This window comes from Notamacropus eugenii, chromosome X, assembly GCF_028372415.1.
Source record: "Notamacropus eugenii isolate mMacEug1 chromosome X, mMacEug1.pri_v2, whole genome shotgun sequence".
NCBI classification, from domain to species: domain Eukaryota; kingdom Metazoa; phylum Chordata; class Mammalia; order Diprotodontia; family Macropodidae; genus Notamacropus; species Notamacropus eugenii.
This window is the reverse complement of record NC_092879.1, coordinates 57,074,290-57,089,929: the sequence shown is the minus strand read 5'-3', so window position 1 is coordinate 57,089,929 and position 15,640 is coordinate 57,074,290. Positions and strand designations below refer to the sequence as shown.

At 38.9% G+C, this 15,640-nt stretch overlaps 1 pseudogene; it reads right to left on the bottom strand.

The window, feature by feature from the left end:
• Positions 1–1,238: 1,238 nt before the first annotated feature.
• Positions 1,239–1,770, bottom strand: LOC140515783 (phosphatidylinositol N-acetylglucosaminyltransferase subunit Y-like; annotated as a pseudogene).
• Positions 1,771–15,640: the final 13,870 nt, after the last annotated feature.

Below are 15,640 nucleotides of genomic sequence, written 5' to 3'. Positions count from 1 at the left end.
GGACTGCTTTGCTTACATTTCACAACTTTTGGCATGTTGATTTATTGTTGTCATTTTCTTTGATGAAAGAATCTTATTATTTCCATGATTTCTTCTTGACCTACCAGTTCTTTAGAATTTGGCCTCTAATCAATTCTAATTCTTTCTTCAATGACCCTTTATTGAATATAATATTTATTGCACTGTGGTCACTAAAAGCCTTGACATTTCTCCTTTTTTGCATTTCTTTTTTTTAATGTGATTTTTGAACTTTATACATGATTATATTCTCCCTAAAAATATTCACACTTTTAGTCTTCTATTTTTTCCCTTGGAGGCAGGATGTAGTTCTCTGTCAAAACCTCTCATTTTTCATTTTTTTTAATTGTAAGAACATACAAAAATGCACATATTCTGATCTTAGGCATAGTCTTCAATTTCAAAAATTTCCAGTCAATAAATATAACACTTTATATTAATTGTTTTCATAAATGATATCTTGTATGGATGAGAAATTTGTGGAGGTCAGGAAATATTTATTCAATTAGCACCACCTATGAAAGTATTATTCACGAATGAGGACTGAGCATCCAGAGTTATGTTCACTATGTTCATCTTTCTTTTTTATAAAAACCCGAGTCCTGTACTTACACTCTTCCTTGACGGGAACATAGGATATTGGTGATATCATTAATTTGTGAGATAAGTTATCTCTGTGCTCTTCCCACCAGTGTAACTTCAACAAGCCAGAGTAGGCCTCAGTTTCCTTACTCATAAAATGAAGGTAATATTATTTGTTTTACCTACATCACAGTCTTATGAGATCTGAATGGATATCTGCCTTTATCATTTCCCTCCCAGGTGCGATAAGAGGAAGGCACAGATATTAGAACCTAGCGTGCCTGAGGCAAAGTCTCTGTTCCAATATGTTAGTTGACTATTTAGCATTTCTTTGTTAGGATTTTATGCCTTAATACATCATAAACTTTTGTAAAGATGTCATGTAATACTCCTATTCAGTAATCACCAGAAAGCTATCATGTCTATATTTTCCAACACTCTATTCAAGTATTTAGGAGCAGCTAGGAGCACTGGGTTTGGAATCAGGAAGACTCATCTTGATTAAAATTTTTAAAACCCCAAAAGGTATCAAATTTTATTTTATTTTATTTTTTAACTTTTAGTTGAGTTTAATCAAAATTAAAAATCAAACATTTATACACATCAAGATTAGGGTTACGTCCAACAAGAGAATATCTTAATGAAACAAACATAGGGATTTTTCTTCTCCCCCCTACAACTATGGAAAAGAAGGCAAGATAAAAAAGCTCATTTTAAATTTCTTTAATCCAGTGTCTAAGAGAAGGATGAAAATCTTAGTTCCCTATGAATATGAGATCATTCCAGTATATTAAGGGTTAAGTGGAGTAAAACAAGAAATAATTTTTCTGCTTAAATGTAAATTACATGGTATTACTATATGAAGTCTCTCACCCTGACAGCCTCTGATTGCATTAATTGTGTCTGAAGAGTTTCATACCCATCCAAGTCCAGAAGTGGAAAAACACATACAATGATATGTAATGTAATGTAATGGTATGGTAATCGGCAAGAGAAGACTGTAAAAGCAAAGGCTGCTGGGGCTGAGGCAGCCATGGGGAAAGTTTTCATCTACAGAGGTGGAGTAAAATAGTCCAGCTAAAGAGATCAGAGGAACAAGGACAGTCAGTGTGGGGAGAGACAGAAACATTTTCCTTGATTGCATATCTTTTCTTTCTTCTAATGTCTTGTGTCCCGGAGTTTCATTTTTAATAAGAACAGACTACTACTGTTCTTTTTCTTCTTGTTGTTTATTCTGGGGTATTGTTCTTGCTGCCTGGGGTGTCCTATTAGGAATACCATCAATGGTAGGATAAGCAATTCCCAGTTCTTCATTAATCAGTTCATTTGTCGATACTTCATACCTCAGAGGCTTCTTGGAGAGCACACCAGCATGTTCTCGCACCCTCTCCATCTCCAAAGACTCAAATTTTATTTTTTTTAAAAACTACATAAGCATATATATATATATATATATATATATATATATATATATATAAGCAGTGTCAGTTCATTTGCATTCCTCAGAGGATGGAAAGCACCTGGAGTTACAAAATTCTGAGAAGCATTATCATAAGAGGATCATATAGTGGAAATATGTTTAACATGATTGCACATGTATAACCTATATCAGATTGCTTGCCATCTTGGGGAGCGTGAAGGGAAAGGAGCAAGGGAGAAAAATTTGGAACTCAAAATCTTATAAAAAATGAATGTTGAAAAACTATCTTTACATGTAACTGGAAAAAAAAGACTTTAGAAAGAAAGTAAACAATCTGAAATGGAAATTCATGGTTTTACATGGAATCTTTTATGTTCTGCTATGTACATGGAAATGTTCCTTTTTCTCTCTTTTCCTATTTAAATTTAAAATGAATTTTTAAAATTAATTTAAAAAAACTAAAAAAATGAGATGATAAAAACTACAAGCCAGATACTGTGAAATGAATGGTGGGAGGTATAGTCTAACAGACCTTAGAACATCAAACCCAGCTCTAGGACACGAGTTTTCAGCATTTAAAGTGCTAGAGAAAGGAGAGCTATTACTAACCCTTAAGCCTTAATTGGAGTGTTTACCAAGGGCCCTTCCTGAGCCTCTTCTGTTCTTTCTCCTGTGGTCTTGTTGCTAATTTCATGCCCTCCCCCATAGCTTCAATTACTACTCCTGTGCAGATGATTCCTAAATCTTTATCTCTAGCCCTGACTTCTGAGCTCCACTGAGCCCTGGTGATCTAGATGGTTTTGAAAGAGGTTTTTTTTAACTCAAGATGGAAAATGCTATCCATATCCAGAGAAAGAATATGGAATCTGAATGTAGATTAAAGCATACTATTTTCTATCTTTTTCTTTCTTTTTTGTGATCTTTCCCTTTTGTTCTGATTCTTCTTTCACAAGATGACTAATGTGAAAATACGTTTAGTATGATTGTACATGTATAACTTATATCAGATTGCTTGCCATCTTGGGGAGGGAGGATGAGAGGGAGAGAGAAAAATTTAGAACTTAAAATCTTACAAAAGTGAATGTTGGAAACTAAAAATAAATAAATATTTTTTTAAAAAAAAGAGGCTCCTTTAAAGAAGGTACGTGGTCTTGATTGATATGTTTAATTAGTGTCTACTCTAGTGTCTCTGCCCCCCGGAAGCATTACACAATGAGCTGAAGTTTTAGCATATAGGTGTCAAACACATGGCTCGCAGGTCACATATGGCCACAACACTCCCAAGTGAGGCTTGAACCAGATTAAAATGTAATTGGGAAATGTTTAACAAAAAAAATAAAAATACAAAACACAGATCACATTACATTTTACAATTAAGTCAACATGCGGAGCATCCTTATGTACAGATTAGTGGTCCCTGTTTCTATCTGAATTTGACACCACTATTGTAAAGCATGAAAAGCTCCCACAGCCTTCAAGGGTCTGGACACATTTTTGTCCATAGAGGTCAAGGCTGCTGGGGGCTTGTAAGTATTAACCCCCGTGTCCTCTTCCTGGGAGGCAGAGGATAGAGTGCAAGACTTGGCATTTGAAGACCTGGTTTAAGATCTCACTGAGGACATTTAATAGCTGTACGAGCAAGTCACTTATCAGGGTGGTGTAGCTGAATGAGCCGTAAACCTGGAGTCAAGAAGACCTGAGTTTGAATCCTGCCTCAAGCACTTACTAACTGCATGATCCCTTTATGCTTCAGTTTCCTTAAATGTCAAATGAAGGGGTTGGACTCGATAACCTCAAAAGTCACTTCCAGCTTCATGATCCTTTTAGAGTTTCAGGTTCTTTCTCTACAAAACTGAGAAAACATTTGCACTACCTTCCTTTCAGTGTTGTTGGGAGGAAAGTGCTTTGTAAATCTTAAAATACTAGAGAAATAGGAGTTATTTCTATCCTGACACTTTAATATGGGCCTCTTCCATTCTTTCTCCTATGTCTTCCTCTTGGTAATGTCATGCATTGTCCCACAGCTTTGACTACCACATCATGCAGATGATTTCCAAATCTTTACCTTTAGTGTTAACTTCTCTTCTGAGCTTCAGACCCACATTTCCAATTACCTAGAGGAGATCTCAGCCTGGATGCCTACCAGCCCGTCCAACTCAACATAACCCAAACTGGGCTACCAGTGGACTGACTCATAGGAAAAAGGGATAAATCTCTCAATTTGTCTCCCATGTTCACAACCGTGAGGTTACCTTCACTTATCTCATTCTCCCTATTCCTGGCCAATCAGTTATCAAGTCTTGTCAATTTCACATCCATAACAATATTTGTACTTGGCCCCTTATTTCTATTCCTACTGCTACCACCCTCACACAGGTCTCCTTTACTACTTGCTTGGCCTATTACAAAAACTTCTTTAAAAAAAAGGAACAATGACTTAACTTTTTAAACTTTGGTTTTATACTCAATTAAACAAGCAATAGGTCTGTTGTAACATCATATTACACATTAAAAATCAAAGTCAAATTCAAAACCAAAAAATTCCTAGAGAAGTTCTGAATGATCCTGATTCACTTGAACATCTTCTCCACATCAAAAATAACAAAACTATCACAGAACAGAAAAAACATAACTGTAAATGATAAAAGTGGAATGTTGGAAGAGTTCAATTAAAGCAACAAATAAATGTGGTTATTTAAAAGGAGAATGGAAAGAGAAAAAAGAAGAATGACAAATAAGAACCATTAGAAAAAAATGTCTAAATCAAGGAAAACAACAAAAAAAGGAATAAATATGTAAATACATATGCATATATATATATAAATATATATAAGAGATATAGAACAGATTTCCAATGAAGTTATAATAATTAGCTAAAAAAAGACAGGTAAGAAGTTCAGAATCAAGGCAATAATTACTATTAGCTCCAAAAGACAAAGCATGAAAAACACCTCCTACCTCTCAGTAGAAAGGTGGAAGCCTATAGATGTTGAATGCTGCATACACCATTAGACAGTTGCAATGATTGGTTTTACTTAATTGGTTTTATTTGTGATAAAGGAGGTTTTCTATGGGGTGAGGGAAGTGGAGGAAGTGGGTATATTAGAAAATTTCTGTGGAATAAAGAAGAAAAGGCATCAGTAATACTTTAAGAAGAGGAAGGCAATATCCCAAAATTAAACTAAAATTTGCCCAATTCGAGGCACATGTTAGCCAATTTTTATCCCATACTCAATTTATGTTCCTATGAACATTAGTGACACTGAATACTATTAATATCAAAATATCACAACTCAGTAAGATCTTGTGAAAAATAAAATGTCTTTAAATATTGCCATGAAAGCTTAAGTTAAAGAGAATCAACAAGTCCAAGGTTTTGAAAAAAAATTATAATCACAACTGTTGCTATAAATCGCCAGAACGAGGAATAAATGAGAGATGTTATTACCAAATATTTACCTAGTGCTGGTTTACTTGTAGAAGTCTGGTAATGTGCTATACTGTCATAGGATTTCCTCCTTGAAATACATATATAAATGCTGCTAATAGTGAATGGGTATCATAGTGATGACGACTGGAAGGAGAGGGGATGAGACCCCCACAAAGACAGGAGTAAGAGGAGTAGGTCACCTAGAGAAGAATTCCCCAACTCAAGCATTGTTGAGGTCAAGGTAAAGATTTATTATGCTTTTCAGTGTGCAAGAGTTCTTAGGGAACCTGCAACCTTAGAGGGGGACAGGTTAAGTTTATGCAGGATATTCTATTGTGAAGCATGTGCCAAATATGTTAACTAGGTATTTTGGGGTGGGATTAGGGAGTGGTTAAGGAATGGTTAGTTCTTAAAGGAACATGCACTTTTGGTATCTACTGCACTGGTATTTTAACCAAAATTCATCAAGAAATAGCCCAAGGTGGCGGGGGGGGGGGGGGGGGGGGGGGGAGGCGGGGAACTACCTGGAGGTGTGGTTTTAGGCCTGAAACATCACTAAGTCAACTAATGGCCAGGGCTGGCTCAGAAATACCAGGTTTCTTTCATTAATGTCTTGTTAGACACAATAAATGTAAGGGAGTATACATATGTCTAAGTCTAGGATACATGTGATTGCTTAGTGAGTAGTAAATGTCATTATGATCCAGTGCACAGCCAGTTCAGCCAGTACACAGCTGGTTCAGACTAATAAGTTCTATAGGTGCAGCTCGCTGCTGTAGCAGGAAGGGAGATAATAGTTGTTACTGGGGCAGACTGTGTCCTTGGGTTGGGGATAAACTGCCTGGGATAGTGTTTTGAGACTAGGGAGAAATGTGACTTTTAAAGACAAATGTGATTTTAGAATTGGGATCCAAGCACATGTACTCAAGCACCCCATCAGTAGAACTATCTTTTAGCAGTTCCTTCTAGTGCATTAATCTGTTTCTGAGCCCTTGATTAACTAATACTGTTGATAGTATACTCAAGCTAAAATGGAAGCTATTTACACACTCTCCTTCATTAAAGATTCTCTTTCAGGTATTCCCTGCTGCTCTGTTGCTACAGTCTCCTTGGTGGCATCTCTTCCTCCGGCCTTTTTGTCTCCTGCTTTATCCTTTTCACATTTCCAATTCTTATTTCCTTCTTTGATTCAAATCATCAAAAGTTCTGTTCATTCCATCATTTCTTTGTTTGTTTTGCCTTCCAGCTCATATGTCTCCATGACCTTGCATTGGTCTTTCCTGTTCAAATCTTCCAAGTTGCTTTCCAAGTATAAACTTCAGCTGCAAATTCCACTTGGACCTCCATTTTATGGAATCAATATTCCCTGTAAGTTTGATATCTGTTAGCTAATCTGATTACAAAGAAGAGAGTAGAAAATCAAATCAATAAAATAGCAAATAAACAAGGTGAGAATACAGCAAACCCAAAAGAAATAAAGATATTCAGAATATATTATGCACAGTTATGTGCTAACAAAATAGAGAACACAAAAGAAATAGAAAATACTTTAACTATCAGAAGACCAGATAAAAATCTTGAATAACCAGATCTCAGAAAAGGAAATAGATCCAGTTGTAAAGGAACTACTAAAGAAAAAAAACTCCTTGTCTTGATGGATTTGCAAAACATTTCTATCAAACTTTTAAAGAACAGTTAGCACCCATACGTTAAAAAAATATTCTTAAAAATAGAGAAAGAAAACACTCTACTAGAATTCTTATGAGACAAATATAGTTCTGGAAATGCTAGCAACATCAATAAGACAAGTCAAAAAAATTAAAGCAATAAAGATAGGTAAAGAGGAGATTTGCTGTTTGCTGATGATATGATGGTTTACTCAGAAAGTAGTTGGAAATTAACAAAGATAATGAGACAATGAATAGCTTCAGCAAAGTTGTAGACTAGAAAATAAATCTCAAAAATCAACCATATTTCTACATTGTAATAATAAAACACAAGAAGCAATAATAGAAAGAGATCTCATCCCAAAAACCTACAAAATGCATAAAATATCGGGGGATCCAATTCTCAAAGCACATAGAAGACTTGCATGCATTCAATTACAAAATGTTCCTTAAAGAAATAAAGAACTTAAATAGTTGGAGAAATATTCAATGCTCGTGGTGAGGTCATGCCAATATAATAAAAATAACAATACTACCAAAATTAATTTACACTTTAATGTTATATCAATCAAATTTCCAAGGGGATACTTTATGAAACTTAATAAAAAATGGTAACTGAATTCATCTTAAAAAAAGATCTAGAATATTAAAGAAAATAATAAAAAGAAGTAGGGATGAAGGGGGAATAGGACTTCCAGACCTCGAATTATATTATAAAGCAGCAGTCATCTGATTTTGGTTAAAGAATGGAGATCAATCAATGGAGCCAACTAGATAAGGGAGATTCAGAAACAATAGAATTCAATATTCCAGTGCTTGATAAAGCAGAAAACATAAATTACCTAGGGAAAAACTCTCTGTTTGATAAAACTGCTGGAAAACTGGAAAACAGCATACCAACAATTAGACTTAGAACAACACCTTATGCCGCATTCTGCAATACTTTCTAAATGCATACATGACCTTCATATTAAAGATGATACCATAAAAAATTAGAAGAGAAATAGATCATATACTTCTCACAGCTATGGGTAGGAGATGTATTCTTAACTAAACAAGAGATAGAGGCAATTAAAAAAAATAAAAACCAACTTTGGTTACTTGAAACTGAAAAGGTTCTGCACAGATATTAATGCATCTAGGATAAGAAAGGAAGTGGTTGAATAGGTAAACATTCCTCAGCTCAAATTACTCTGATAATGGTTTGGTCTCCAGCATATACAAACAATCAATAAATATATGCAACTAAGATCCATTCCCCAATAGATATCAGCAGTTTTCAAAAGAAAACTGAAAAGTATCCACATGAAAAAATGCTCCAAATCATTAATAGGAGAAATGCAAATCAAAACAACTGTGAGGTTTCACCTTCATCATGGAAACTGCCAAAAATGATGAAAAATGGTAAGTCAATGTTGGAGGGGCTGTGGAATGGCAGTCACACTAAGATATTATTGGAGGAGCTGTGGAATGATTTCCCTTCCCTTCCCTTCCCTTCCCTTCCCTGTATTTTCCCAAAACCTTAAACCTACTGCCTAAGGGCTCTTCTGGACCCTCCAAGCTTTGCAGTGATTATCAATAGTAACTGTTGCTATTTCCCTCCCAGGCTGATGTCTTTCTTTTTCTTGGTCTCATTAAAGGGGCCATGCCCTGGCTACTTCTTAAACAGGCCTATTCAATGAATAGGTGATACTTCATCCTAAGTGAGTACCCGCAAAGATCTTGACTTAAAGAGCCCAAGTTCTCCCAGTGCATTCTGGGTCATCTCCAATCATCCTGATGAATATCTGGTCACTGGATTCAGATGACTCTGGAGGAGAAGTGAGGCTGGTGACCTGCACAGCCCTCCCTCACTCAAAACAAAGTGCAGTGCAAGTCATGTCATCATTTCTCTGATGGCATGGTCTTCTTTGGCAATGAAGGACAAACACACCAATATCCACTGGAAATTTCTTCAATGTAAGGAGAGCATAACAAAAAAATGCCATAAAATAGAGATCAGGAATAAGTAACAAGAGAAGTCAAACTTGCAGACTAACCAGAAGCCTACAGACTGGCCATCTTGAACATTTTCTCTAAGAATATATCCACATATCAAAATATAAGATCAAAATGGAGAGGAAACTAGAATAGAAATGGGATACAGACTAGATCCATTTTTCATTAGTATGGAGAACTCTTGGATTAGGAATGTTCCTCTACTGATGTAAGTTTGTACCTTCTCTGCAACTTATAGTGTTAGAAAGTTGTCCTTGAGCACTAATAGGTTAAATGACTTACCCAAGGTCACATGATCAGTATATCAGAGCTAGGACTCTGAACCCAAGCATTCCTGGCTTTGAGGTTGGCTCTATATCCATTATATCATGCTATTGCTCAAGGAGAGAACAGAGAATAAAAATAAGAAAAATATAAGGCATGCAATTAAAATAACTCCATCCTGATCTATTAAATGTGGCAGCTGTGGTACCCTCCTCACATGTGGGAACCCCAGAATAGTTGTCCCGCATTCAAAGTACTCTGTGGGTCCACACAGACTCAAAATGCTAGTTCATGAGCTCCCATCAATGGGTTTCCTTTTTCTCATCAGTCAGAAAACACAATTGATTCAAATCAAAGGAATTGAATTAAATAGAATGTAAATAACAATAATTGAATAATAAAATAAGATTTGAATAAAAACATTTTTTCCTTAAGGGCATATTCTTTCCCAAATATGTATACACTCAGTATAAAGAGTAATCATGTGTAGAGATCACACATGAGAGCCCTACACATGAGAAATACTTATGGAGGGGTATTTCATACTTCAGACAGCTCAAGGGTCCCAGAGTTTCCTGATGATGTCATGACATCGTTCTCCATGGGTACATAATCTCTGCTGGCCATGGATCACTGCTGGGCCTGCTCTTTACTGGTAAAGAACCACTGGAGAGCTTGTTACTTCATTGGGGTGGTTCCATATCTGCTGCGACTTAGTGGTCACATTGTTCCACCAAGCTATCCTAGGTTCCTGGTTGTCTCATGGGCTCCTGATTGTTTCATGGGCTTCACCACCCTGATCTCCTCAGGGCCAATTCCATTATTTTAGTTTTAGAATTCTGAGGTATAGTGGCTAAAACTACTCTCTGATAAAGGTATAGTGGCTAAAACTATTCTCTGATAAAGGCAGGAAGATAATTCTTTAGTTTTAGCTAATCCAACCAATAAAAGTCATGCAGAGTGTTGCCAGGCTAAGATTGGGTTTTCCCTTTGCAACCTCTGTGTATGGGCAGAGAACAACTATCTGAATTAGGGTTCAGACAATGTGACACACTCCCAAGAACTTCTCTGGCTCAACTGGGAAGGAATTTGAGTCAGAACAAAAGGTAAGCTATCCAGAATTCCTGTCATTATTAGGCATATATCAGCAGCAAAGCCTGAGTGCTTTGACCAGTGAGAACCTGTCTTCCTGCATTCTCCCCCACCAGTAAAGGATTCCCAGTCTCTGCAAATTACTAGGGTACACATCTGTCAGACAGTCAGTCAGCCAACTAGAATATATATCATCAGCCTGATAAAATAACCTACAACTACACAGTGTAATACACAAGCAGATACTTAATACATGGTATTCACACTAAGACTGTATGCAGCTAGCATTAGCACCTATGGGTGAACATAATACATAACATGTAATTGGTGGCATACATTACAAAACAATATATACACACATATACACATATACATGCACATACACACTATATGCATACATACATACATACATGTATAAAAACTCATGATGCAAATCTTGACTTGAAAGAAAGCACACAGTATAACATAACAGAATTTCACCCAGTGACTAAATACAAAGGTCACATGCAGAAAATACAATATGTACCATAGTAATACTGAGGTAGAACATTTCACAAAAGTATATGTACCAAAAATCTTTAAGACAACAATATATAGCAAACACAAATCATGTATACCAGCTTATATTCCAATTACACGCAGACTGCACATAACCTGACTTATGACCCAGGCTGTCATTTGGTTGCAGTGGTACCTATTTCTTTCACTTCTTCGAAAGCATCATATATGAATTTGGTCTTTGGCCAAAAAGGTCTGACACTTCTAACTTCCTTTCCCAAACCTGGGGATGGTTCAGGCTGCCTATGAGCATTGTTTGATTAGCTTGAGGTTCCAAGCTTACTCTATAGCTGGCAAAGGATATCACTGCTGCCAGGCTCTGTGTTCCCTCTGATCCCTAGATGCCTCTATAACTTGCGAAGCCAACAAGAAAAGAGGCTGCCTCTAGGTTCAGCCATTCTGTCCTGTTTAAAAAAGGTACCCTTGTGGTTATGACAGATGTAGTCTATTTCTTAAACCCTCTAGGAGGTACCAACACAGAGTTTCTTCCTCATCATCTTCGAAGGTATTACTTAGGTCTCTCATATAGTTCCATGCGTAGTATTTCATCCTTCATCCCCTTGCCTTTATATTGGCTCTCTGCTACGCCTTCCTTACATCTGCCTGACAACCCTTAGCTTCAAGACTCAGTTGAAGACTATAGATTTCTGTATAAAATCTCTTTCGATTCTTTCTCTCTCTAACTCTGACCATTTAGTGAATGGTCATTTGGCTCACTAGAACTTATTTTCAGGTAGATACCTGGGAGGGACTTGCAGTGTAATTGGTCTTAAGGCCTTGTGACATCTAGACCAAGGAAACTATGGGTGATACATACAGGTCCCTGAAACTCCCTTGTCCTCATTTTCCCCTGCCACAGTCACAGTAGGGGGTCTGACTCTAAAGCCATTGAATGCCTTGATATTTTTCATCCTAGGAGCTTGGGAGTGATCTTACACTTCTCCATCCAGCTCTCTAGGACTCAGTTTCCTGTAGAGTCACATGAAATACTTGGACTCTAGGGCCTCTGAAGGACTAGTCCCATTTATTTCTTGGACATGACTAGCTGATCTATCAATGGTCAATTGACTCACTGGGCCTCAGTTTCAGGCAGATACCTGGGAGGAGCTTGAAATCTAAAGACTTAAGTTCTTGTCAGCTCCAGGCCTAGGAAACATTGGGTGATCACATAGAGGTCCCTTCAGCTGCTTAGGGATCAGTTTCCCTGATAGTCAATGGAGTGACCAAGAAGTGTGATTGAAAACTGTAAAAAAGGAGTGCCAAAACCAATGAAGGTCTTGCCATTTTTAATCCTAGGAGCTATATACCAGTCTTAGACTTGTATATGCAGCTCTCTAGGACTAAGTTTCCTTTAGAGTCACAGGAAGAGATTGGACTCTAAGGCCTCTCAAGGACTAGTCACATTTATTCCTTGGACTCTTCTGGCTGATCTTGCAATGGTCACTGGGCTCACTAGGTCTCACTTTAAGGCAGATACCTGGGAGGAGCTTATAGTGTAAATTGTCTTAATGCCTTCTTATCTCTGGGCCTAGGAAATTGTGCATGATCACATGCAGGTCTCTGAAGCTCCTAAGGCCTCAGTTTCTCCAAGTTTCACAGTAGGGGGTCTGGCTTTAAAGCCTTTGAAGACCTTGACATTTTTAATCCTCGGACCTTCTTACCAATCTTACCCTAGTCAATTCAGCTCACGAGCACTAGGTTTCCTTTAGAGTCACGTAAAGGGTTTGGACTCTCATCCAAGGAGCTTGGGAGTGATTTTAAACTTATCTACCCAGCAATCTAGGACTCATTTTCCTGTTGTGTCACATGACGCTCCCTAGGCCTCTGTTTCTCCTACTTGCACAGTAGGGGGTCTGGATTTCAAGCTTTTGAAGGCACTGATATTTTTCACAGACAGATGGGGACACACGGACAGACAGATGGGGATACAGAGATAAATGAGGACAAAAAAGAGGTGAGAAAACATGAACAGACAAATGGAGGACACATGGAGAGATGGGAAAATATGGACAGACACAAAGGGACACACAGACAGACAGATGGGCTTACAAAGAGAGATAGATGAGGACCCAAAGACAGGTGGGGAAACATGGACAAACAGATGGGGGACACACAGACAGATGTGGAAACACAGAAAGACGTGTGGTGACACACAGACAAATGGGGACGCACGGACAGATAGATGGGGGGACACAGACAGATGGGGGCAAATGGACAGACAGAGAGGGACAAACAGACAGACAGATGGGAAAACACAGACAGATGGGCACACATGGACATACACATAGGAACACATGGACAGGTGGGGACACACTGACAGTAGTGGACACACAGACACAAGCGGACACAAGAACAGACAGATGGGGACACACAGACAGATGGAGACACATGGACAGAGAGATAGGGACACACAGACAGACAGAGGGTGACACACAAACAGAAAGATGAGGGCACAAGGAAGTTGGGGAAACATAGACAGACAGATGGGGCACATGTGGACAGGAGTGGCAACACGGACAGACAGTTGAGGCATAGACAGACAGATAGCACAGAGAGACACAAGGGGACACATGGGCAGATAGATGGGGAAAACCAGACAGGTGGGAAAACAAGGATGGCCAAATGGGGCAAATACACTCAGATAGGGAATACATGGACAGATGGGGACACAGGGACAGACAGATTGGAACACAAGATCAAGGGGGGAAACATGGACAAGGAGATGATGGAGACATAGATAGATTTGGAAACTAGTACAGACACATAGTGAAACAGTGATGGGGACACATGGAGAGACAGAGGAGGATAGACAGACAGAGAGATGGGGACACATGGACAGGTGGGGCAACATGGAGAGACATGAGGGATAGACAGACATATGGGGACACACAGGCAGATGGGCAAACACGGACAGACAGATGGGAACACAAGGACAGGTGGGGCAACATGGAGAGACAGATGAGGGATAGACAGACAGAACAGACAGAAACAAGGGGACACATGGACAGAGAGATGGGGAAAACCAGACAGGTGGGAAAATATGGATGGCCAAATGGGGCAAATACACACAGATAGGGAAAACAAGGACAGATGGGGACACAGGGACAGACACACACCCCCAACTATGCACCACACATTCCCTTTGCCACTCTCACATGTTGTCTGTCTCTTCGCCATACAATCCCATAGTCTATTGGAGTGTGTAGGGTGTGTTCAGGAAAGACCAGTATCTTTGGTGTGAGGGTTACCGATCCAAATAGAAGCCCAAAGTGAAAATTCATTGGCAAATGAAGAGCACCCTAAATGAAGATGGAACTGGATAAAACTTTTTCTGAAATGGAGGCAGTGAAGAGGAGCACTGTGAAGCTGGGGAGGGTTGCTTTAGGGTAACATGAAGTGCTTGGACTCCAAGGCCTCTGAAAGATTTGTACATTTTGGTCCTTGGGCCTTTTTAGGTGATCGTATACTAGTCCCCACAACTTTCCAGGCCCCAGGTTCAGGCATCCTACAAAGAGGGCCTTCAAGTGTAAATGTTCACAAGGCCTGGTTGCTTCTAGACCTTGGAACCTGAAAATGATGACAGACATCTCCCTGAAGCTCCCTAGGCCTCTGTTTCTCCTACCCTCACAGCAGGTGTCTGCCTCAAAAACTTGTGAAAGCCTGGACACTTTTAATCCTAGGATCCTCCTAGTGATCTTACACTGGGCTACCCAGTTTTGGAGGGCCGAGTTTCCTCTCAAGTCACAGGAAGTGCTTGGACTCAAAGGTCTCTGAAAGATTGTCCATTGTGCTCCTTGGGCAATGCTGGGAGATCACAAACTAGTACCCTGAAATTTCTGGGCACCACCTTCAGGCATAGTATAAAGAGGGCCTTCAAGGGTAAATGTTCACAAGGCCTTGTTAACTCTTGACCTTGGAACCTGAAAATGATCAGATACATCTTCCTGAAGCTCCCTAAGCCTCTCTTTCTTCCACCTTCACAGCAGGGCTTCTGGCTGGAAACCCTTTGAAGGCCTGGACATTTGTAAAGCTAGGATCTGGTTAGTGAGCTTACATTGGTCAATCCAGCTTTCTATCACCAAATTTCTTTTAGGGTCACATGAAGTGCTTGGATTACAAGACCTCTGAAAGACTTGTGAATTTTAGACCTTGGGCACTTGTGTGTGATCAAAAACTGGTCCCCACAACTTTTAAGGTCCCAAGTGCAGGTATAGCACAACAGGGGCTCTCAAGTGTAAATGCTGATAAGACCTCGGTACCAAAAAAAAAAAAGGAAAAAAAAAGACCTTCTTACCTCTGGGATTTCAAGCATGAAAATGATGACAGACATCTCCCTGAAGCTCCCTAGGCCTCTGTTTCTCCTACCCTCACAGCAGGTGTCTGCCTCAAAAACTTGTGAAAACCTTGAGACATTTAATCCTAGGATCCTGTTAGCGATCTTATGCTGGGCTATGCGGATGTTCAGGACCCAGTTTCCTTTCAAGTCACATGAAGTGCTTGACTCCAAGGTCTCTGAAAGATTGTCCATTGTGCTCCTTGGGCAATTCTGGGAGATCACAAACTAGTACCCTCAAATTTCTAGGCACCAGTTTCAAGCATAGTACAAAGAGG